Below are 23,308 nucleotides of genomic sequence, written 5' to 3' on the forward strand. Positions count from 1 at the left end.
TGATACTGAAGGAGACGAGGACTTGGAAGACATTGGAAGACATAAGACTACTATACTGTATTTTTCCCATTTTTCTTTCACCTCATGTTTGGTCCCAAATGCTGATGCTATGTGGGAATGCATAAAGGTAAGATTTGATTACCTTATTGAGTGCTAGTGTGCATATTTGTTTGGTGCACCTCTCTGAAAAACAAACTCGTACTGGTGGATGTCGGGTCTGTATTCATTTAGTGCTTTTAATTTGATGTGGTTCCTGCCTTAGTTTTACACAATACTTAATAAATTAGATCACTATAATGTATGTTTAATTCATGTGATGAAAACCTTCCTGTTGATTAACTAGTGCTCTGCGAATGCTAGCACTGCTAATGTTGCTAATATTTGCTAATATTTCGATTCGTTCTCATCTTCAGTCATGCTAAGCAACAGAGCATGCGTGACATTTGTTTCTCCGGCAGCCCAGGCTCTTGTGTTGTTTAAGAGACGGACTGTCAAGTGTTTGCTAGTCTTGCGATACCCAATGCATGTCTCTATCATCGATTAATGTAAGGATTTACGGCTGCAGCCGCATCTCCATCCATCCATTTTCTATACCGCTTCTCCTAATTAGGGTCGCGGGGGCATCCTGGAGCCTATCCCAGCTGACTTTGGGCGACAGGCAGGGTACACCCTGGACTGGTCAGCCGCATCTCTTGCTTGTCAAACCGGTCGCCACAGTTTATCGTTCACAACCGTAGTAACAACCTTCATTTGGGCCGAGGATCGTCCCGTGTTTTAACGGACAGCACAGCGGATCCTCTGGCTCAGGGCCGGTGACATTTTTTTTGGTCTACCACTTGGCGTTTTTGTTCCATAACCCTCACGATCTTTGAAGAAGTTTAAAATGACTGGCTTACTGGGTCACACTTCATCAGCAATGGCCCGCTGCAAGAGGCCTTGCTTATGCGGCTTAAATGTAAATTCGTCTTTCAATTTTTCAACAGGTCTTGAAATTTTGATCAGGAGTACATTTCTTTCATTCGAGAAACATCCCTGAATTGACTTTACAGTTACACGGCGTAACAGCAGCAATGCATTCAGGGATCCGTGTTCTAACTCTAATAAGGAGCGCCGTAAAAAGCCTGACTGAAAGAGTCCACAAGTCCATAAAAGTGTTCATAAACTATTTAAGGCCTTTTGCTTTCTCCACAGGGGATCAGCTCGCATAATGTGCGGCTTATGTTTGCCATCAATGTACCTCCCACCTGTGTTTGCCCCAGGTATCTCCCCTTGTCAGTACCGACACACACAGGCTGTTTAAGTGTCCCTATCAGGCCACAGTGGAGAGGAACTGCAGATTAAGCATGATCCTATTCCGTCGCCGCTAGCCCCTTCATACGCTCTGTTACACCAGCGTTTAGGAGGAAGGGGGGGGGTTCCATTCAGACCTATGATATGAATCCCAGACGTATGGACAAGAACAGGGCTTTCACCCCCCGGTTTTATAGAAAACACCCCTTTTTGGCACCCTCTAATTCAGGTTGCTACGGTCGTCTGGGTTCAATGGTGCGCTCCTGTTGTGAGGGGACAAAGCCTCTCAGTCATCCAGCCGTGGTTGCTAGGGGAGCCAGAATGTATGGGGAGGGACGGGCTGCTGTTGTCCCAGACCAAATGTCTCTCTTAAGGCGGCCGAGAAGAAGTGATTGACAGGTGGCTACACGCTCCGCTGCAGATCACCCGGGAGGTCCGAGGGGGGTGACATTATATCTGAGACCGTGTGTGTGCAGTTCCGGTGAGTTATGCAGTGTGAGCAGGCGGTATATACAAGTATGATGGAGTTATGTATGTAAATATAAAAGTAGCTGCATCAAATACACAGTGTGCAATCATTCTTTGAGTGCAAACTGCCAGTGTATTATTGTCTGCATCACTATGGCCGTTTTGTAGAAGCAGAGGTTTACTGTTAAACACATTTATAATTGCAGTGAAAGGTTATTTTTTAATATAATTTATATGCAATAAATATATGCATATTTTTATGTGTAATATTTAAAAACAAATATTTTAGATTTTCTTTCCTTTAGAAAAAATACTTGAGAAATACTTGAATACTTGAATATATATATATATATATATATATATATATATAGACTAGAAATATAAAATATCTATATAAAGTATATTTCTTAATATTTCACATATTTAAACAAATTGAAAGAAATGCATATATTTATATATATATGTATGTATATGTGTATATATGTATATATATATATATATATATATAGATAGATAGATATAGATATAGATAGATATATGCATTCAGAAATAACAGAAATTCCCTTTTATGCCAGTATTTTTTTGACGTGTGATTATCGTGCGTACGTCCTGTTTGACCCTCGGCCCACACCGTAGTTTGAGAAAACCCAGCGGTGTTCCAGTTGATGTGGAGTCACAAGCGGGAACAAATATTGAGCAGAAACGGACAAAGAAAAATGGAATTTGAATGGTAAGTTTGAGTACGTTGAGTCTCAAACGCCAGAGAGAAGAGAGAAGGTACTGGAGCACTGCAGGTATTTCTTTACTGTCATTTATGCAGTGGTACCCTGGATTACGAGTGTCCCAACTCACGAGTGTTTTCTGGATACGAGCCGTCTCTCGGCTGATGTTTGGCTTTGGACTGCGAGCTAAAATTACGAGCTGCTAGTTACCGGCAGGCATAGCCGAGGACAGCTATTTGGGGGATGGTGTCAATGTGACAACGGCGGAAGCAAGTGAGCGCAAACACAGCGCTCAATGAGATGGCAGTAAAGGCTCGTGAGGGAATTTATAAGTGTTATATTTATTATTATTCTTATTAATTCGAGATTTATTAGCGTGTGCGCTTGAACTGCTGTGTTTGTCAAAGATGACAGAATAAAAGCGATGTCATACTTCCACGTCGTAGCGGCCGAACTAAGAAAAGTGTGATAAAGTGTGTAAAAGAGTGTTTGGAAGTGAAGTATAGTCTATAGCCCGGCATATGGGCACAGTCCGAGTCCTGTAAACTACTGGCTGTTCTTGAGTGCTGTACTTTTTCTAAGTTGTCAATATTTATTTCTCCAACACCCCGTTTTTGCAAACCGTTTTTTGTAATGTTAGTCACAATTATATTTTGTGAGATTATTTGCTTGAAGAGAACGATATGTGAGTGATGGACAGCATCGATACAAACATTGTTAAAGTGTTACCATCCGACTTTTTGATACAGTTTTTCTATCTTGTTAATGGCAGGTTTTCCCAAACTATTGCAGCTCAAATTCCGCCTGAATTATTCATTTTGTGCCTCCCCGGGACCCAAAAGTGTAAAAATATGTCATGTAATTCCACAACATCAACATATATAGGCCATACTGTATATACAGGTTTATAAGTGGATGATAAATAAGACGTTATTATGCATCGCAACCAACAAACATGAATCAAACGGGGACATTTTGTCAATCGCAAGTTTTATTACGTTAATTGAAACCTTCACCTTGAAATTGAGAACTCAAGAACTGGTTTAATAACGTTCATTTCAAACATTGGTTTACCCTGGTAATCAGTGCTTCCATCATTTTGGTACTGGGTAAATTCCTATTTGAATAATCAATAGAAATATAATCGGTAAGGGCTGTTTAACGTCTGACTGAGAGACACAAAAGCAATGTTAAATCAGAGCGTTTTGTGTTTACTTGCATGTCAAGGATTAGTGAGTCTTTGTGTTGTCCGCAGACACCAGCTCCCCCCCCCCCAGGCCTCTGCAGCGTTTGGATGTAAAGGGGGTCCACGTAAGGACCCCGCCAGGCCTCACCCAGATGCCTGAGACTGTCTGGCTTCTGCACTCCCAGACAGGGAAGCCTTCCGCTCATCACATGCCGCCCATCACCATCTCCTCACCCCCTTTCCCCTTGACCTTGACTCTCTGTCACCGCGGCCCCTCCAGACAGTCTGGGGTCAAAGGCTAACACAGCAGTCACACATCAGACACGGTTCGAGTCCCCTGTGTCCATATAAATGCTGAATGATAAATCACCCAAAAGCAGCCTGTTGGAATGTGCCTTGAAATTCCTGTGGAGGCTCAAAATGAAGGCAAAGCCGGTTGTTACCTTTTTTCTTTAAGGTCAAAATGACGTAGAGAAGCGCGCAATATTGAGGGAATCATCCAAAATGTTAACACAACACAGTGCAGCATGTTCAGTAGCGTTGTATTAGCATTGCCAGCAATTTGGGAGGTTCAGTTGTGTGCAGTGTTGCTGAAGCCGTTTGAACTTGCACACTTTTCTCAATGGGTCATCATTCATGACAAATACAGTACATATTCATATTTATACTTTTTATCCTCAGCATCACATACTGCATATCGTGTGGCTTTGAGGTCCCATATCGTTCTAGGCTGTTTATTCTAGGCCACTTCCCGCACAATAAACGGAACTTATACACAGTAGGAGGTGTATAAGGCGTATATCGATCTGATACCAAGTAGCAGGGCCAGCATGTGCTGATACCGATACATTTTACTTACTCAAGATCGTCGAATGATTTTGTTATTTTGCCTTTAATTTTTTCATCATGATTATGCGGTCATCCCTCGCTACTTTCGTGACTGACTATGGCCTATTATTAGTCAACAAACATTGAAAGACAAGTCGTATGTGATATTCTGGTCACTAGGTGTCTGTAATGACTGTAATGACACGAAACACTGATGAGACATTACCTTACATGACATGACCTTAACACTGCATGTCGTCATGAAGTCAGGAGAGAGTGGAAAAAAGTTTTCCTCCCATTCCATGTGGAAGTGGTAAGTTTTTGGCTTCTTACTTTGACATTACCTTACATGACATGACCTTAACACTGCATGTAGCCATGAAGTCAGGAGAGAGTGGAAAAAAGTTTTCCTCCCATTCCATGTGGAAGTGGTACGTTTTTGGCTTCTTACTTTGACATTACCTTACATGACATGACCTTAACACTGCATGTAGTCATGAAGTCAGGAGAGAGTGGAAAAAAGTTTTCCTCCCATTCCATGTGGAAGTGGTAAGTTTTTGGCTTCTTACTTTGACATTACCTTACATGACATGACCTTAACACTGCATGTAGTCATGAAGTCAGGAGAGAGTGGAAAAAAGTTTTCCTCCCATTCCGTGTGGAAGTGGTACGTTTTTGGCTTCTTACTTTGACATTACCTTACATGACATGACCTTAACACTGCATGTAGTCATGAAGTCAGGAGAGAGTGGAAAAAAGTTTTCCTCCCATTCCATGTGGAAGTGGTACGTTTTTGGCTTCTTACTTTGACATTACGTTACATGACATGACCTTAACACTGCATGTAGTCATGAAGTCAGGAGAGAGTGGAAAAAAGGTTTCCTCCCATTCCGTGTGGAAGTGGTACATTTTTGGCTTCTTACTTGGTCCTTGTTCCCCACTCCGTTTGAAACCCTTTCTTAAGTTTACAATAAATACACTGGAGGCTAACTAGTTGGCTCGCTATCATGCTACAGTATGTTTAAGGCCGTGGCCGTCTCTTGTGTCCCTGCAGTGATCTCGAGCCTGCGCATCAGCAATGTGGCGTAAACAAAGAATAATTGGAGTGTAAAGGTGACTATAAGGGTGCTATTTCATGTCTACGTGGCTCTAATAATGGGGACATATGTCATTTATTAATATTGAAACCTACTCCGTGGTCAGGTATGGAACCAATTAACCACGATAAAAGAGGGACGACTGCTATCAGAATCAAATTCAGGGCAGACAATCAACAACAACATTTGTAAAACATGCAATATTTAAAATTAAACTGTATCAACAAACTTATTTGTGAACAACTTAACAATATATAAACACCACTATATAAGACAATGTAACAATATCAATAAAGTCTTCCCTTTTCTTACATAAAATTGTTTCAGAAAAACCAAAGTCAAATGTGCAAAATAAGTAAACAAAGGCAAACATTACTACAATATAAACCACACAACAAAAACACAGATATTTCTGAGAATGGAAAAATATCAATACTGTCATGCTTGTATCAAAAGCTCCTGTCTGTATCGTCACTATCGATAATTGGATCTACCTGTACCTGTACCCCCTGGTGCAACCTAACATTTACAGTGGGGAAAATAAGTATTTGATTCCCAGCTGATTTTGTAAGTGTAAGATCCCCACCACCCCCTTACAATAATATGAGCAGTTTTGGTTTACAGTGCTCCCTCGTTTATCGCGGGGGATAGGTTGTCAAAATAGCTCGTAGTAAGTGAAACCTGCGAGGTAGCCAATTTTATTTGTTTACAACTCTCATATATGCTTTAATGCTGTAAAACCTCTCACAATACACTTTATACACTTTTGTCAGACAGGCATTAACATTTTCTCACATTTTAAACACTCTCAAAGTTCAAATATTGTTTGAATTTTAATGATACGCATTTAATCTACTAGGTTGGACACAATGAATTATTAAGTGACTCACACGTATTCACCCCTGCGCCCGTGTTTTTCCTGGTGTTTTTGTATCCTTGCTTTTGTATCCTGCCGTCGTCCTCCTCCTCGTCCTGCTTCCTGAACCGAAGATTCATTTAGCCGGTTAGCTTCTTCCTCTTCTTCTGTTGTTTATTTGCGGTTAGCAAGCATCTCACACCGTTAGCTACTTTGCTAGCGAGGGTTGACCACAGCAGGAACAGATTGGTTGACAATGGTATACGGCCAATCAGGACTCAGAAGACGATGTGCAGGTTCTCCCTAAGCCAATAATATTTTCAATATCTCATATCTCAATGTCTCAATATTGTCTACTTTGGGTTCCTAATATGCTAACACTGGCACTAAACACACTGAGAGGTGGAGCTGCACACGTCTTCCACATGAGTATACAACACCCCCTACAGGTATCGGTAGTAAATACAATAACAGACACATACAACAGAGCATTGCATAAAGGCTACAAATGAATTTGTACTTGACTGAGTGAAATAAGTATTTGATTCCCCAACAACGTGCAAGAATGATGAGGTATGTGCCCGTCACGCACACAAACCACTCCATTTTGGTGGGATCAGCACTGTTGGTGCGATCATTTGAAAACAGAAGAAATATAAGACCGTGTCCCAGCTTTGCAGCTCCATGCAAGATGTCACCTTGTGCGGCAATGAGAAAGGTGAAGATCAGTCCAGAATTACAAACAAAGGAGGATGGAAACAATCTCAACGGAGCAATCACCAAGAAAAGCATTCCTAACACACTTTGCCGGAATGGATTGAGATCCTGGGGTGCCAGCGAGGAGCCCCCGGCTCACGTACAGACCCGTCTGAAGTTTGCCAGTGCACACTTTATTGCACACTGCTCACTTTGGAATACAACAATTCAATGTAAGGACCTTTTGTTTGACTCCAGCAGCCTCCGGTGAACTTTTTCACACCGAAGAATTGAAGGATGTTTGATATTCTTCTCCTTTTGTTCCTTAAACACTCGGTCACTCGGTTTCATATATTTCAAGGCTTTGTGTTCTGATGCATGGTAGTGTTTCATTTAATTTTTATAATACGCCATGGGCCCAAAACAACAACAACAAAAACCTGGTGAGCTGCCGGTACAAGAACTGCATCAAACTATACAAAGAGAATAATGTTGAGTTTTGATTGACTGTTTATGATTAATATATTTATTAATATAGCTTGTAGTGGAGCTCTTTTTCATGCCCTAATGCCACTCTGACATTGTTCATCAAGGGAGCGTTATTGTTTTTGTCAAACAACTCATGAAAATGACTTATGCTGCAGGAAAAAAAATATTCTAAAGTAGAAACGACCTGGAAACTTACGATATTTTGGGAAAAACCCGCGTCATTCGGAGGAGAAACGCAATTGAAGGAGAAAGGCTGCCTGTTATTTTCATCCGAAGGCCCCACCACTATGAACGTGTGCGTGGCACCCCCAGTCCTCCTGGAGGAGTGTGATGGAAGGCTTGTTGGCGACGTTAAATCAGCTTGATTGGGAGTTTAGGCCAAGGCCAAGGCTGAATGGCCCACTATTGAAATGGTGGTCTTCACACAGGCCCCATCTCCATTCTTATGCTAAAGGTTGGCTTCCACGCTCACTCACAAAACATCACCTCGTTCCCTCCAAAATGTTGAGACTCCACGTCTCAGATGTGTTCTTTGCGTGTGAAAAGGAGCTTATTGAACTCTTCCTGTCATGTTTTTTTTTTTTTTGTGGTTGTAAATCTTAATGATGGTGGGTTTCCCCCTTTAGCAATCAGTGTGCACCCTGTTTTACAGCGTTGATGATGTAGTCCTCTCTTTATTAGCTTCCTGTTTGGTGTGTAAGCCAACTCACAGTGCAGCGGCCACTGGGGAATGGCTGGAAACAGCCTCTTAATTAGCAGCCCTTCACCTTTGACTCGAGCTCCTGACCTCCGCATCTCTCTGGTCTGCTTATTGTTCTCTGGGGGGGGCCATCCTGACCGTGACTTCTGACCTTTTCAAGTCCCGCGACCAAAAAGGCAAGTTATTTTTAGCCTAAATCAGGGTGTTGAAAGCGGTCCTCAGCTTTTTTTTTTTTTGTGGGTGGGGAGGGCACATTCTAAAAATACAATTAAACAAGAAAAGTACAGCAAAAGTTGAAAAAAAGGGTGTAATGTTAAATAAAATTCCCCCCAAAAAAGCTACACATGTCACCACTAATGATTGCAACCTCTGACACCAAGTTGACATTTTAGCCCGTTTACAAAATGAAAAATATGAAATGTCTTTCAAAATAGCAAAAGGCAGACTTAAGAAAAGAAAAGAAAAGAAAAATACGCCAACTTTTAATGATGAAGCATCGCTCCAGTGGAGCAGCTGTCTTCATTTCAACCCACCAACAGAGGCTGATTCCGCTAATTGATTAGCATCCAACCAGAGAGGAGCTGCTACAATTTGCTGCTATATTTAGATGCTAAATAGAACCCGTGCTGCCACACCCCCATACACGAGTTGGTATATGGGATGAAAAGACGTTGCTTTTTGAATGTATGGTCACATTTGCACAACTGTTGCATCACATTGGCGATTGATTTATTTCTTGTTTTTAGTTTGTTTTTTGTTTTTTTTAAATAACATGGCCATGGCGTACGCTTCTTTTGAGTCACGTGACATACATTTTTATTGTTTAGTGACGTATTTATTGTAATATTCATATCGTATTTTAAAAATATATATATTTTTTAGTCTTTTGCATAATTTTTATAGTATATATCAATACAGTATATCATATAAAAAGGTAGATAGCCCGATACAGTAGATACTTATTAATACCGCCAGGTAGTGTATATGATAGAAACATTTTACAATGCAATATAATCAATATTTTCATAAGAATGCGATTTTATATATAGAATAACAGTAGCATTGTGCATTTGATTTTACTACCAATTTGAAATGTAAAAGTGAACAAACTGAAGTGTTTATTTTTGCGCGTGTTACTGCGCGTATTCTTTTTAGATTCTGCTCCTGCTCCTTCGTCACAATTGCGTCTGATATATTTGGGCCTTGCAGTGTTTTTGTGTAAATGAAACGCATCGTTTATGGCTACTTTGAAAACGTGAGGGCGTTCTTTCTAAACGGGATCCTGTCTGGCCTGCAGACATGATTCACGACTTCATTCAATCGTCGAATTAAAACATTTTACCCCCCAAATGTGCGTTGTTTTTTTTTTTTAACTCAAAGCCCCTCGCGCACATCTTCAGCCAAGGAAACAAAGTGCAGGCTTTCACCCGCGGCCTTTTTTTGCTGATCATTTTTACAAATTTTCCACATCTTTTCAATATTAGCTAATAAAATATATGAATAATGTTCGATGCGTTTTATACGACGACAGGATGAGCGTGTTGATGTGTTTCTTATTGCTAAAATAGAAATGTCCAAAGTAAACAATGCTTTATCTCCAATAACAACATTTATATATATCTTTTTAAACAAAACTATGAAAAATCACAAAACTTTATGTCAGGAAGCTTTTTATTTGCAGATTTCATAATAAACACATTTCACATAAGGAAGTGTATTAAAATGTCAAATAACACTTTGACAATTTAGAACAAATAAAGCTGGTCTACTGGGTTATTACTTAAAAAAAACAAAACAAAAAGACAACAATGATTTGCGTGATGACTTTTGGATGAGTTTGGTGTGCAGTTTGAAGCTTGTCATCTCCATCCTGTGGACAAACGATAAAGAAGTCAAGTATTAATAAGAAAACACCTTATAAAAAATTGCTCAACATTTCCCATTTTGATACAAATTGTACATCAGTGATTAATTCCACATGCTGTAAATACATCTGAACTATATTGAATGAAGAATGGATATTTAAAATTCAACTGGTTAATTCATGGAGATGCTGGAGAAAATGAAATGATGAATTGTGGTCCTGCAGCAGAAACAACAAATGTCCTTTTATGTCCTATCAAAATAAGCCAGTGTTCTCCCTACATGTTGTTTGTCTCTGCTATTTTCAGGCTGTATGCATGGAGGGATCTCGAGGCTTTTATCCCCACGGGGAACCAGCCCCAACTCTTTCTCTGTCAATTTTCACCCACTCCCCAATTCAGACGCGCCTTTTCTCCCACCAAGCCCACAATGAAGGATTTGTCCTTGTTCTCTTTGTCCACCCCTGATATCTTTTTTTGCCTGCTCCCTTTTTTCCCTGCAGACAGCATGCAGCGTATGCAAATACACACTGCTTTATTCGTCAGCCCCCTCCCCTGAATGAATACAACCTTAAATGAGGCCACACTTGCACATATTTACAGAAGGGGCACGCAGACACGCACTTATTCCGACCAGCTCGACAGTCACACAGAAACGAGAGCAAGAAAAAACGAAGATTTGAAATCAAACAAGAAGTCATTGAAGGGCGGCCTTTTTTGAGTATTTTTAGGGTCTTGAAAGTATTTAGGTAAATAAGCACCACGTTTAAATTGTATTTTTAGTTTCTTAAAGGCTCACATGTTCACATGAATTGGATGAATTACCGCAAACATTCCGAAACTAGTGTGAATGGAAGTGTGACAGTTTGGCCTTTTCACTGGTACATTATTGCGCCTGCTGGCCTCTTCCCCATAGCAACCCCAACACAGGTCAAAGGCTATGTAACCCCCCCACGACCGCCCATCTCTCCACCATGCAAGACCACCTCCACCTTCTCTGCACACTCCAGGGTGGCCGTGCAGCCATGAACTTGAACTTGACATCAATGCCTAAACAGACAAGGATGTTTCGCTTGAAATGAAACACTGAGGGTTTGTCCGAATTCTCCCGAAGAACACACACCGTCAATTCTCTCTGTGGCGGAGCTGCAGGACCTCCACTCATAACTTCTCTCTTATCTTTATTTAAGATGCTTAACATTGGGCTTTGTGCGAGATTAGTCTGGGTCAAAGTTGCATTAAAAGAGTCCAGATGAGCTTTGCTTGACCCACATGGGGGGGCTTTCAGTGAGCATTAGACATTACAGCATGCGCAACACTCTCGGAGCTTAAAAGGCACAAGAAAAGTATGCAAATGCAAACTGACCTCCACTTCTTTGAGCTGCTGTGCGCTCATCCCGCGTTTCTATCTGTTTCAATGAGCAGGTGTAGAATACACGTGAAAAAATATCAGTTTGCATTCAATATTTTTAAGTAATGACAACAATATTTCCACAATTTTCTAATGAAGTGGTGATAATAAGGTTTTACGGTGCGCTGTATATAAAAGCATGCATATGACATTTTATATTCTAGCTACACGGCATCTCTCCGACACACACACACACACACACGCACACACACAATGGGCTACTATTTTTTTCTGTGCACACAGCATTCCTGTGATTTAAATAATACAATACAAGAGAGGGGTTTTTTTTAATGAACGAGTGCATTAAAGTCCTAAATCCTCCTCCCGGTCAATGAATGAATGAACGTCTTAATTGAATACATCCTTTGTTTCAGAGATTAGACAAATGCTTAAGACATTTATTCATCAGATTCGGAATTATTCAGTGCGTGTGTATGGCCCACAAAATTTCATCCTAAAAAAAAAAAAACTCCCCGAGTGCTGTATAAGCAAAATTAGTAACAGACTCGTGCTTTTGTACACCAGCATGGTTCCACCACAAAGACCTGCTGCTTATGCTCACCTGCACTTCTATTAGTACCACAGAGGATGTCCAAAGTGTGGCCGGGGGGCTATTTTCAGCGGATATTTTTATTGACCCACAGCACATTCTAAAAATCCAATTAAAAATATAACAAGAATGGGGGAAAAAAGAGAAACAGGTAAGGAGAAAAAGGCTAAATGTTACTACTAATAACACCAGTTTCTTTAAAATATATAAAACCTGTTAGCATATTGTATTAGTTTTAGCATTTTTTCAAATACAAAATGCCCCCTGCATCCTTTGAAAGCGCCCCTCGGTGGAAAAACTTTGGACAGCCCTGACCTGCACACAGAGGTCATCTTTCAGTGTTGTGTTATTTGTTAGTTAACAGGATTACACAAAAACTGCTTAACCAAATGTAGATAAAATGTGAGGAGAAGAAAGGACACGCAAAATGTGTTAAATTGATTCTTGGAATCAATTTGGATAAGGGGCCGCACGGTGGAATAGTGGTTAGCACACAAGCCACACAGTCAGGAGATCAGGAAGATCTGGGTCGAATCTCCGCTGGGCATCCGTGTGGAGTTTGCATGTTCTCCCCGAGCTTGCGTGGGTTTTCTCTGGGTACTCCGGTTTCTTCCCACATTCCAAAAACATGCATGTTACGTTAATTGTCCAAAGGTATGAATGTGAGTGTGAATGGTTGTTTGTCTATATGTGCCCCGCGATTGGCTGGCGACCAGTCCGCCTCTCGCCCGAAGTCAGCTGGGATAGGCTCCAGCATGTCCCCGCGACCCTAATTACGATAAGCGGCGTAGAAAATGGATGGATGGATTTGGATAAAGGTGCTGAGGTCCTTAGTTTGACAGTATGTTAGTGATGGGCGATACAACCTGAATGTGTACTTTTCATAACATATTAGTCCTGAACAAAAAGGGTGAAATTCAGAAATCTATCAAATATCTGGTATTTACATTCATCCATCCATCCATCCATCTATCCATTTTCTATGCCGCTTATCCTAACTAGGGTCGCGGGGGCATGCTGGAGCCTATCCCAGCTGACTTCAGGTGAGAGGTGGGGTACACCCTGGACTGGTCGCCAGCCAATCGTAGGTTTGCACCTTACTGATTTCTTATTTTTTGGATGTTTGTCACTTCAGATCATCAAACAAATTGAAATATTAGCGCAATATTAGCAAAACTGAACACAAAATGCAGTTTTTAAATGAAATGTTTTATTATTAAGGGAGGAAAAAAAATCCAAAGCTACATGGCCCTGTGTGAAAAAGTGATTGCCCCCTAAACCTAATAACTGGTTGGGCCACCCTTAGCAGCAACAACTGCAATCAAGCGTTTGTGATAACTTGCAATGAGTCTCTTACAGCGCTGTGGAGGAATTTTGGCCCACTCATCTTTGCAGAATTGTTGTAATTCAGCCACATTGGAGGGTTTTCCAGCATGAAGCGCCTTTTTAAGGTCATGGATCAGCATCTCAATAGGATTCAGGTCAGGACTTTGACTAGGCCACCCCAAAGTCTCCATTTTGTTTCCCCTCAGCCATTCAGAGGTGGACTTGCTGGTGTGTTTTGGATCATTGTCCTGCTGCAGAACCCAAGTTGGTTTCAGCTTGAGGTCACCAACAGATGGTCGGATATTCTCCTTCAGGATTTTTTTTGGCAGACAGCGAAATTCATGGTTCCATTTATCACAGCAAGTCTTCCTAAAGCAGCAAAACAGCCACAGACCATCACACTACCACCACCATATTTTACTGTTGGTATGATGTTCTTTTTCTGAAATTTGGTGTTACTTTTACGCCAAATGTAATGGGACACACACCTTCCAAAAAGTTCAACTTTTGTCTCGTCAGACCACAGAGTATTTTCCTAAAAGTTTTGGGGATCATCAAGATGTTTTCTGGCAAAATTGAGACAAGCCTTAATGTTCTTTTTGTTCAGCAGTGGTTTTCCTCTTGGAACTCCTTTTTGCCCAGTGTCTTTTTTCTGATGGAGTCATGAACACTGACCTTAACTGAGGCAAGTGAGGCCTGCAGTTCTTTGGATGTTGTTGTGGGGTCTTTTGTGACCTCTTGGATGAGTCGTCTCTGAGTTGTTGGGGTAATTGATGGTTGGCCGACCACTGCTGGGACGTTTCACCACTGGTGCCTGTTTTCTCCATTTGTGGATAATGGCCCTCACTGTGGTTTGCTGGAGTCCCAAGGCTTTAGAAATGGCTTTGTAAGCTTTTCCAGACTGAGATCTCAATTAATCACAGTTCAGTTATGTTTTAACAGGGGGCAATCACTTTTTCACACAGGGCCGTGTAGGTTTGGATTTTTTTTCTCCCTTAATAATAAGTTTCATTGAAAAACTGCATTTTGTGCTCAGTTGTGTTGCTATTGACTAATATTTACATTTTGCTGATGATCTGAAACATTTAAGTGTGACAATCAGGAAGGGGGCAAAAACGTTTTCACACCAGTGAGTGATCAAAAGATAAAAGATTTATGTGTATTTGTGCTTTAAATATCACAAGTAGTACTAGGGTCCTATGGTTTCCGTGTTAACGGAATCACAGACAGAATTGCGGAATTGGCCAATGAAAACGGAATTTACTGTTGTGAATGAAATGTCATCGTGAGGAGAAGGAACGTTCATGTGGGGACGTATTTCTCCAGCCAACCACCCAATGGTGGTGGAATCCCATCACAGACACTAACCCGAACTGAAGATGTCGAAACAGCGTCCGGAAACACAGGCGAAAGTTGTCGAAAAAACTTGGCAACTCCTCTCTTGGATTCTAGCGGGGTTAGCTTAGTTTAGCAGAGCATGCTAGCACGGCTGTGTGCGCGCGACTCAGGCTGGGTGAGCGTTTACACCACGTTGTGTTTTAGCACTTTAATGTAAGCGAGCGTTTTACAATGTCCGCTGACGTCGTGCAGGTTCTGAGTGAAAAAAGATGACAGGCACGTTTATTCTTGCACCCGGCTCGTCTTAAGCGTCAGCCGACATTCTCGACGCGCACAACACACTTCCGGCCTTCACAATAACAGCACTGTTTGCCACATCTTGTGTAAGCGTGTAAACAAAATAAGGGTGTCGTAAAAAATGCTCCATTAATAACGCAATTGGAATGGCATCGGTTACCCTACAAGATGTGAAAGTATCAATACTTTATGAGTAACAAATAATCGATATGTCGATACCACAGAATCAATACCCCCAGTGTGGCTATCTATGACAGTTGAAGTGTACGCAGGAGGTCTGAAAGTGCATTTTCATCATGTCGCCTTTTGTTTTCTGGCTTTTTATCAAGATGCACTATTTTTATAATTCATATTTGACCTTCACATTGCAGTTCCTCTTCTATCTGCACCCACGCAATCTGGAAGACATATTTTGGCCTTTGCCTGTATGATATATGAACGACAAGATGTAAGAAAAATCTCTGGAGATGTGTGCAGTGCCAGTGCGAGGCTCATTATCAGTGAGTGACATCATTCAGCTTGTCAGCTGGGTCACTGATAAATTTGTGCTTTTGGCGATGCCATTTGACAATGTTGCACGATGTCCGTCTTGTTAAAACAAATTGCGTCCTGATGTCAACCTGAGCAAAGATAAGCCAAAGGTTTGGATGCAACATGAAATCAGATTTGCCAACACGCATGATGGTGATTTATAATTGCATTGGAGGCAGATTACAAGAGGGGGGCAAGGTGTAGGTCGGCGCCTGCGTGCGTGTGCTCTGTGAATGCATCTCTAATGCCACTGAATCCCTCTCAATTGGCAGAGAGAAACAGCATCACATCTCCATGCCTTTCAGACATGCAGAGGGGGCCTGAATAGACTAATGAACAGTCAGGTGGCACTCCAGGGCCCGCGCTGCACCCCTCCCCGACGCACACATATCAAACACACATACACTTGCAAACACATTAAAACTCAGCGCCTCAGCCGACCTCGGTGCTCCGCACGACAGTCTAATGTCTCAGGCATCTGCTCATGTCTCGTCTGGAGGGCCTTTCCCACCCTGCCCCCCAGCCAAGGCCCACCGCAGCACCAGCTCCCACAATTGTGGGAAAGCTGTCTTTTTTTGTGGTGGTGGGGGGGGCAGGTGTAGGGGGGGTGTCAGAGGGTGAGGGGTATGGGGGGGCTAAACAGCTATTGAGAGGGGAGCGAGCAAGAAGAGAGCGGACCTGAATGATAATGTGAAAATGCACAACGCTCTTCATTAACACGCAAGCACAGCAGCTGCACATGTTGGCGGCGAAGACACACGCTCGCATGTTTGTGCTCTCCTGGCTGCACATACACCAACGTTTGGTGCGTTTGATCCAATCCGGTGCAAGAGCTGCATCAACGTTCATAGATGATCGTTATTTCATTAGTATACTGCATCATACTCTAATATTTTGACAGACGCACCTCTTAGGGGTGACGATGCAGTGCAAACCAAAGCAAACAAGCACCACCATAATAAAGTCATTGTAAAATGACCACACATCCAAACTGAGCATTGTTAGCTTCATAAAGGCAAAATGATGAGATCTCATTCGATGCATGGCGGGTAAATAAATGCCAATATGAGGACATTACATTTTACGCGTCATTCTTTTAGCGTCGACCGGTCCAGGCTGTGCCCCGCCTCTCGCCCAAAGTCATCTGGGATAGGCTCCAGCATAAACCCTAGTGAGGATAAGCGGCATTGAAAATGGATGGATTCTTGTATCATTAATTCATTCTGTATTTATTATTCATTACCGAACAGTGCATCTGTCACTACTAAATTATGTTACCACTCCTTTTCTTTGATTATTCAAAAATTGGCACACAAGACGTGAAAAAATTATCAGTAGCTGCAAATGGGTAGCTTTCAATAAACCTTTTCGACATGTTATAACCACGGAATGTACCTTTATGGAACTTTGGAAGCATGTTCCAAATAAACTGAACCATTAGTATTATCTGTGTGTGTGTGTGTGTCACTGAAAATGTTTATGGTCAAGCTTTGGGGGTATCAGAGCGTACAAGAAACAGTTTGAGTGACTTGGATATTTCACGTAAGAAGCGTTGCAACTTGGAATTATTTTAACAGAGTGAAGTCAGCAGCATGCAGAATGTGACCAGTAAAAAATGCACATCCATTTTTAACCAAAGCAAAGCAGCGCTTAGTTTTGCCGGTGTGTGAATATGTTTCAGTGAAGTTTTTCACCAGTTTTCGTATGATTTGGTTTTCATCAAAAAATTTCCGTACAATTACCAAAGTCACAAACGAGTCGGTTGGCTGAGTACTGTATCGTTCCGTGAAGTCGAGCGCCCCCACAAAGCCCCCTACAACGCTGGGGACTCGCTATATGTGTGGGACTCATTTTTGTACTGAGTGCGACTGCTAAATAACCTGCCATGGGGCCAAAAAAAGTTGCGAGTGCCAACACTTCGACAAAGATGGTGATAAACACTATTGAATCCGATCTCACCAGGATGTGCGGGAAGTCCCCATCAACAATATATTCCATCCATTCATGATTTATAATTATTTCACTTTGTTTTCATGTAAAATTATAATTATTCTCTATAACATGTATTTTTTGTTAATATTTTGATGTTTCCCGAAACAGATTAATTGGATTTACATGATTCCCTATGAGAAAAATGGCCTCTGTTTTCATATACTTTGGTTTTCATCAAACCTTTTGGAACAAATTAATCATGAAATAGTATGAATCAATGTGAGTTATCAATATGAAAAAACTGGCTTTAAAGAAAAACTGCACTTTTACAGGAATTTTGCCCACCATCCACAATCCGTATGTGAGGCATGAACACGTCTTGAGACACGTCTTGTTCCGTGCGTTGTAAAGATATAAAAACAGCTGGGAAACACTTATTTTACCTGTAAAGCTTGTTGAAAAAAACTCCAAAAAGCGGCAACAAGGCTCCATTTGCACATAATGTGACGTGGATATTAACCAAGCTACAGCGACATTGTTATTATTATTATTATTATTATTATTATTATTATTAACATTCTTACGCCGATCGAACTACGTTACTGGCGCATTGACGCCTTGCCACACCACACCGGCTAGCTACTAGCCGGCTAGTGACTAGCTTCACCACGCACTTCCCCGCAGCGCGTCAGGAAAAGTGAATGCTAGGTGTAGGTGTTCCTTTCTATGTTGCTATGTGAAATCAATGCGCCCAGGAAGAAAGTTCCGGTAATGCTTAAAAGGACCAAAATATGTCAAAATACTCTTAGTGTTCCATGTTATCATGAATGTACCTGTTACTACATGGTTACAGTATGTATATAAAACCATAACACCTTCTTGGAGACGTTTTAATTGCCGTCTTTGTGTCCCATTACACGCAGTAATGAGCGGCCTCTTTTTACTGTATGTGTTTTTATACCTTTAGAACGCACAAAAAAGAGAAAGACGTGTGTGTTCATGTATCACATAAGGATCATGGATGATGAGCAAAATCCCCCCCCCCCCCAAAAAAAGTGCAGTATTCCTTTAATGTCTGTAGAAATAAAAATAAAAAAATGTACATGCACGTACTCACTTGGTGAAACAAAAAAAAAGCCGTGACTCTTTGTTTCACCTATAAAGCCATTATTGACAGCAACACTAAAAACGAATGTAATAAATGTTACTTTGTGCATCGATCTGATTTGCCAGGTGCACGCCGACAATGGCGTCCACCGCCGAGGTTGGAAAGACGCACCGTGACAAGAGAGGGTGGCAGCTTTCCTTCAACCGGTGCCAGCTCATTAATTTTGTTTGCTACCCAGCCCCCCACCACCACCACCGTCACCATCACCACCCTCACCCCCCTCCTCCCTTCACATCACCCGCTAACTGCTAATTAGCAGGAGGAGAGGCCAGATGAAAAAAGGGAGAGGCCGCATGTGACTGGGGAGGAAATGGGAAACTCATCTGTCCTTCGGCCATCTTGCACACACACGAGCCAGCCCCCCCCCCCCCCTCCCCCCCTCACAACCGGCACTGCCATAACCGCTGGTACCCTGCAAAAAAAGAATGATGCAACCCACCTTGTATGTCAGCCCAGCCATTTTAGATATCATGGCAACATCTCCCAAGATGGCTCCTCCGAGCGCCTCCAGAATCCGAGCGAGGATCAGCCAAGGCCTTTGTGTACCTCCTGGCATGGGCACGCCGTCTCTCGCTAGCGGTGCAGATGGCATCCCATTGCTGTTGCGACCCCATCCTGGTTTTTCTCTCCAATTGCTTCTAGCATCTTTTCAGCAAGAATGGCGCTAATTGAAAATCTGTAACAACAAAGACAAAGACAATCAATGCATGTTTGTACGCTCAGCTGTGGGACAGTTGGTAAAATGCTTCTTTATTAAACCTGTACAGTAATTCAGCTGCTCATCAGAAGAGCGGGAGTGCAGCCAGAGAATCCGTCATGTGGTACAAAGGATTACACAACGGTGCCTCAGAGCATCCCATAAATAAGGACTCTAGTGTTTTTGTGCCCATTCATTAAGGAAGCACGTCATGTTCACACGCTAACGCATAACAGGAAGAGGCTCGGACCCCGGCCCTTTTCACATATCCAATATCCTGCGGTGAAACGAAGCAATTAGACGGCCAACTCCACTGCAATAGGGCGTTCAGGCACTGAATGAAAACTCATCTCACTCTGGTGCTCTTTAGGCTTTCGGGGCTGATATGGACTGCATCACACTGAAGTACCAAGTTGAAAAGTTCAGCTCCCGTCTACAGGATGGGCCAACCCCTCTCATTGATGCCTGCTACAATGTATCCCATAGACTCTTAAGATTTGTTACAGCTTTTAAACACAGACGCCAAGTGTTTTTCTAAACCCCGTTGTGCCGAGGGTCCTACAGCACTCCATGGTATTATGAGTAGTCCTGGAGACATTTAGTGGCAGCACAAAGCAGCTGTTTCCCCTTTTCTTTATCCTGTAAACAAAACGGCTTTACATTTAAATGAATGTAAAAGATGCACTGTTAATTCACCCATGTTGCAGGTGGCGAGGAGGGACTGGATGCACTTATTCACAACAATATTACAGTAAAGATGGTGTGTTTTTTGTCCATTTGGTGTACTGATGGATGCACGGTACGTCCCAGTGCACCATGGTGCGGAGGAGCCCAATGTGCAAGTCACGGCCTAGACCTTCTTAAAATGGTCTATTCCAGGGGTGTCCAAACTTTTTCCATTAAGGGCTGCATACTAAAGGATGTGTGGGGGGGCTTACGGTATACATTTTTTTAATACATTTTTTAAACCAACCCATGTAGATATGCTGAGATATTTTTTTCGTATTTAAAGAAAGTATGAACTTTTTCTATTTACATTAAACTTTTTTGCCCTTTTTTAAAAATATTTCAACTTTTTTTGCAATATTATGTTGCAACTTATTCTTTGTTTTGTTTGTTTCTCATAACATTCTTTCATTTGCATACTTTCGTCTTTAATATTTCAACTTTATGATGTTTTTTCCCCTAATATTATGACTTTAGTCTCGTAATTATTTGTCTTTGTTCTTTTTTTCCCCATTTGTGCTGTTTTTTTTAAATAAATTTTTCTTGTTTAATTGTATTATAGAATGTGCTGAGGGGCAATAAATGGTCCCTGGGCTGCACTTTGGACACCAGTGGTCTATTCGTTACCACTCACTTACTTACTAGTCTAATGTACGAGTGAGTCACTGCACCATTTTAATATAATCATATTATTAAATATTTGCATCTCTTTTTCACTGCATGCTTTAATATACACACTGTACATATTTTGAACACATCACTAGTAAGTAGTATGGTTACATACTGTATATTTCACATTTATAACCACAGTCATGCATAAACCCATTTTACAGAGTGCAACAGTACCAGTCTCTACTGCATGTGCTTTATGCACCCTGTGTAGTGTACTGTTGTACATAGTTTGGTGTGTTTGAATATGTTGCTCAACCTTGAGTTGCTACATTTATTTTGTTCTTTTCTAAGATGGTCGGTTGGACCTTGAGTGTATTTGAGTAAAAAAATAATAATAATAAAGGATTTTGCACAATTTGTCACTTTTTTTCCACTATTGTATTAAATATTTTGCATTACACATTTGGAACAAGCAATACAAAGTACTTAAATATACAAATCCCTTACCTTTGATTCCAGAGTACATTTGTTTCTCCCCCTTAAACGTCATGGAAGTCATTCCTACATTCGGTTATCTAGCTTTATGACAGGTATTTCATACTCATACAGCTAGATAACCAAAGACAGAAACAGACCCCCTATCCGTGCTGTCGCTGTAGACCCTTATGATGCCACTTTATATCTACAGAGAAGGGAAACATGTGTTAGTGTATTTTTTTTAAATATTACAACATCGTTCTGTCATTTATTTCACAAGAGGCCAGGGTGAATATTGATTAAATACGGTGCAAAAAAAAACCTAAAATATTTTTAAAAATATGATCCAAAGGAGGGATAGAGCAGCTCACACAATAATTAGGTCAGCATTAATCCGTCTATATTCCACATTACACTATAAAAGCTGGCATGCAACGTTTGCTAATACATTAGTTTGAAAAAAACAAACACGCCTGGAAATAATATACATTAAAACATGTGACAAAAAAACAGCTATTAATGTAAAATAAAATTAAAAAAAGTAAGAAACATTAACACACGACAGAAGCACGTATTTTGATCAAGAAAATAATAATATAGAGTAAAAAAAAAAAACTTAAAACGAAAAACCGAGGGCTACAGTATGTAACATCATGATAATGTAATCGGTTAACATAACCGCTGTGCACGGGGAGAACGCACACAACGTCACATGACCATGGCCGTGACCATGACTTCTTTTTCTTTAAAAAGCTGTCATTTCCAACATGTTAGACGCTTTCAATTACTAACACTTTTAATAACAGTTATGTCACTGGCCTACTTCTACTGAACTATATGGCATTCCCACAATATACAGGATCACAAATACAGTGTATATATCACGAGCCGAAATAATATCAATTATGTTTTATATGCATTAGGAATGCCTGAATTTTGTCACGTTTTTTTATACATTAAGATCTGTAAACGTATCATGTGTTCCCTGAATGCACCACGGCAGTAAGCCACATGGTGTGAAGCTGGGAAAACGTCACGGGAAGTGGAGATGCTGCTTTTCTTACCCGTTTTAAAGGCCATGTGGTACAGTCCTCCATCAACAGTCGACTTGTATTTTCCAGAAGGAACAGAGGCCCTTGGAGGGTGTCACTGCTCCCACAGGAGTCCACTTCCATCCTCGCTCCTCCACCTTCTGTCTCTCCTCCAGCCACAGCGCGCTTCCTCTACTGTCAGTCAAGCCGCTTCGGCGATGACGTCAGAATATATACGCATCTTGACCAATCACAGGGCCCCGGGTTGAATTTGGGAAGCATGGTTCCCTCCTAAATTAAGATTTTATTTTTTTTTTTGCCTTTTAGCACAGAGATCATTCACAATTTATTACCTTTTTTTTTCAATCACCTGGTACATTTTCAAACAGCTAAAATTATGCACGCACACTTGTGCAACACGTGAACGATCTACAAGAATGTTCAACACTAACAGGAGAAAAGTGAACTTAAAAGTCCTTTGCGCACGATAAAACACTAAAAACTTTCAACATATCAACATACGCCATAAAACTGTGGAACTTCTTTAGCAAGGAACTTGAACAACAGGGGGGCCAGTTGACCCAGTGACCACCCCCACGGCTGGGGGTCAATTTCGACAAACACGGCTCTGTGGTGCAGAACATTAGTTCAGCCTAACCATAACCAGCCTGATGCATTTCACTGCAGCACACAACTTTCCGTGTGGAGGCGCTGGCAATGAAAGCGAGTCTTGCGTGAACTGCAAGCGGTAGGTAAGTTTTCCATGATTACTTTGGTCGTTCCGGTCAAGTTTTCTCACGATGTTGACTTTGACTTAAACTCTGAAGTGAGATTCAGCACACAATGGAAGCTCTCTGCAGCAGCATGAGTGGGAATGCATGTAAATCAAGGAGTCTAGAGTTAAAATAGGAGTGCTGATCGGCATCCACGTCCGTACTACGCCCTGCACGGGTTTGACCGCCATGATGGGGAGCAGAAACCACAAACTTTGCATTGAAAACATGTCCTCGGCACACTG

The 23,308-nt window shown here is 41.4% G+C and overlaps 1 long non-coding RNA gene across 1 annotated transcript; it reads right to left on the reverse strand.

Moving 5' to 3' along the window:
* Positions 1–9,498: 9,498 nt before the first annotated feature.
* LOC129181953 (uncharacterized) lies at positions 9,499–22,460 on the reverse strand. The gene is made up of 4 exons (XR_008570530.1): positions 22,324–22,460; positions 21,290–21,464; positions 19,187–19,423; positions 9,499–10,202 (listed from the first exon to the last, which is right to left on the reverse strand). It is a non-coding gene; the product is annotated as an uncharacterized LOC129181953 (long non-coding RNA).
* Positions 22,461–23,308: the final 848 nt, after the last annotated feature.

The sequence above is a fragment of the Dunckerocampus dactyliophorus genome, chromosome 5 (assembly GCF_027744805.1).
Source record: "Dunckerocampus dactyliophorus isolate RoL2022-P2 chromosome 5, RoL_Ddac_1.1, whole genome shotgun sequence".
NCBI classification, from domain to species: Eukaryota; Metazoa; Chordata; class Actinopteri; order Syngnathiformes; family Syngnathidae; genus Dunckerocampus; species Dunckerocampus dactyliophorus.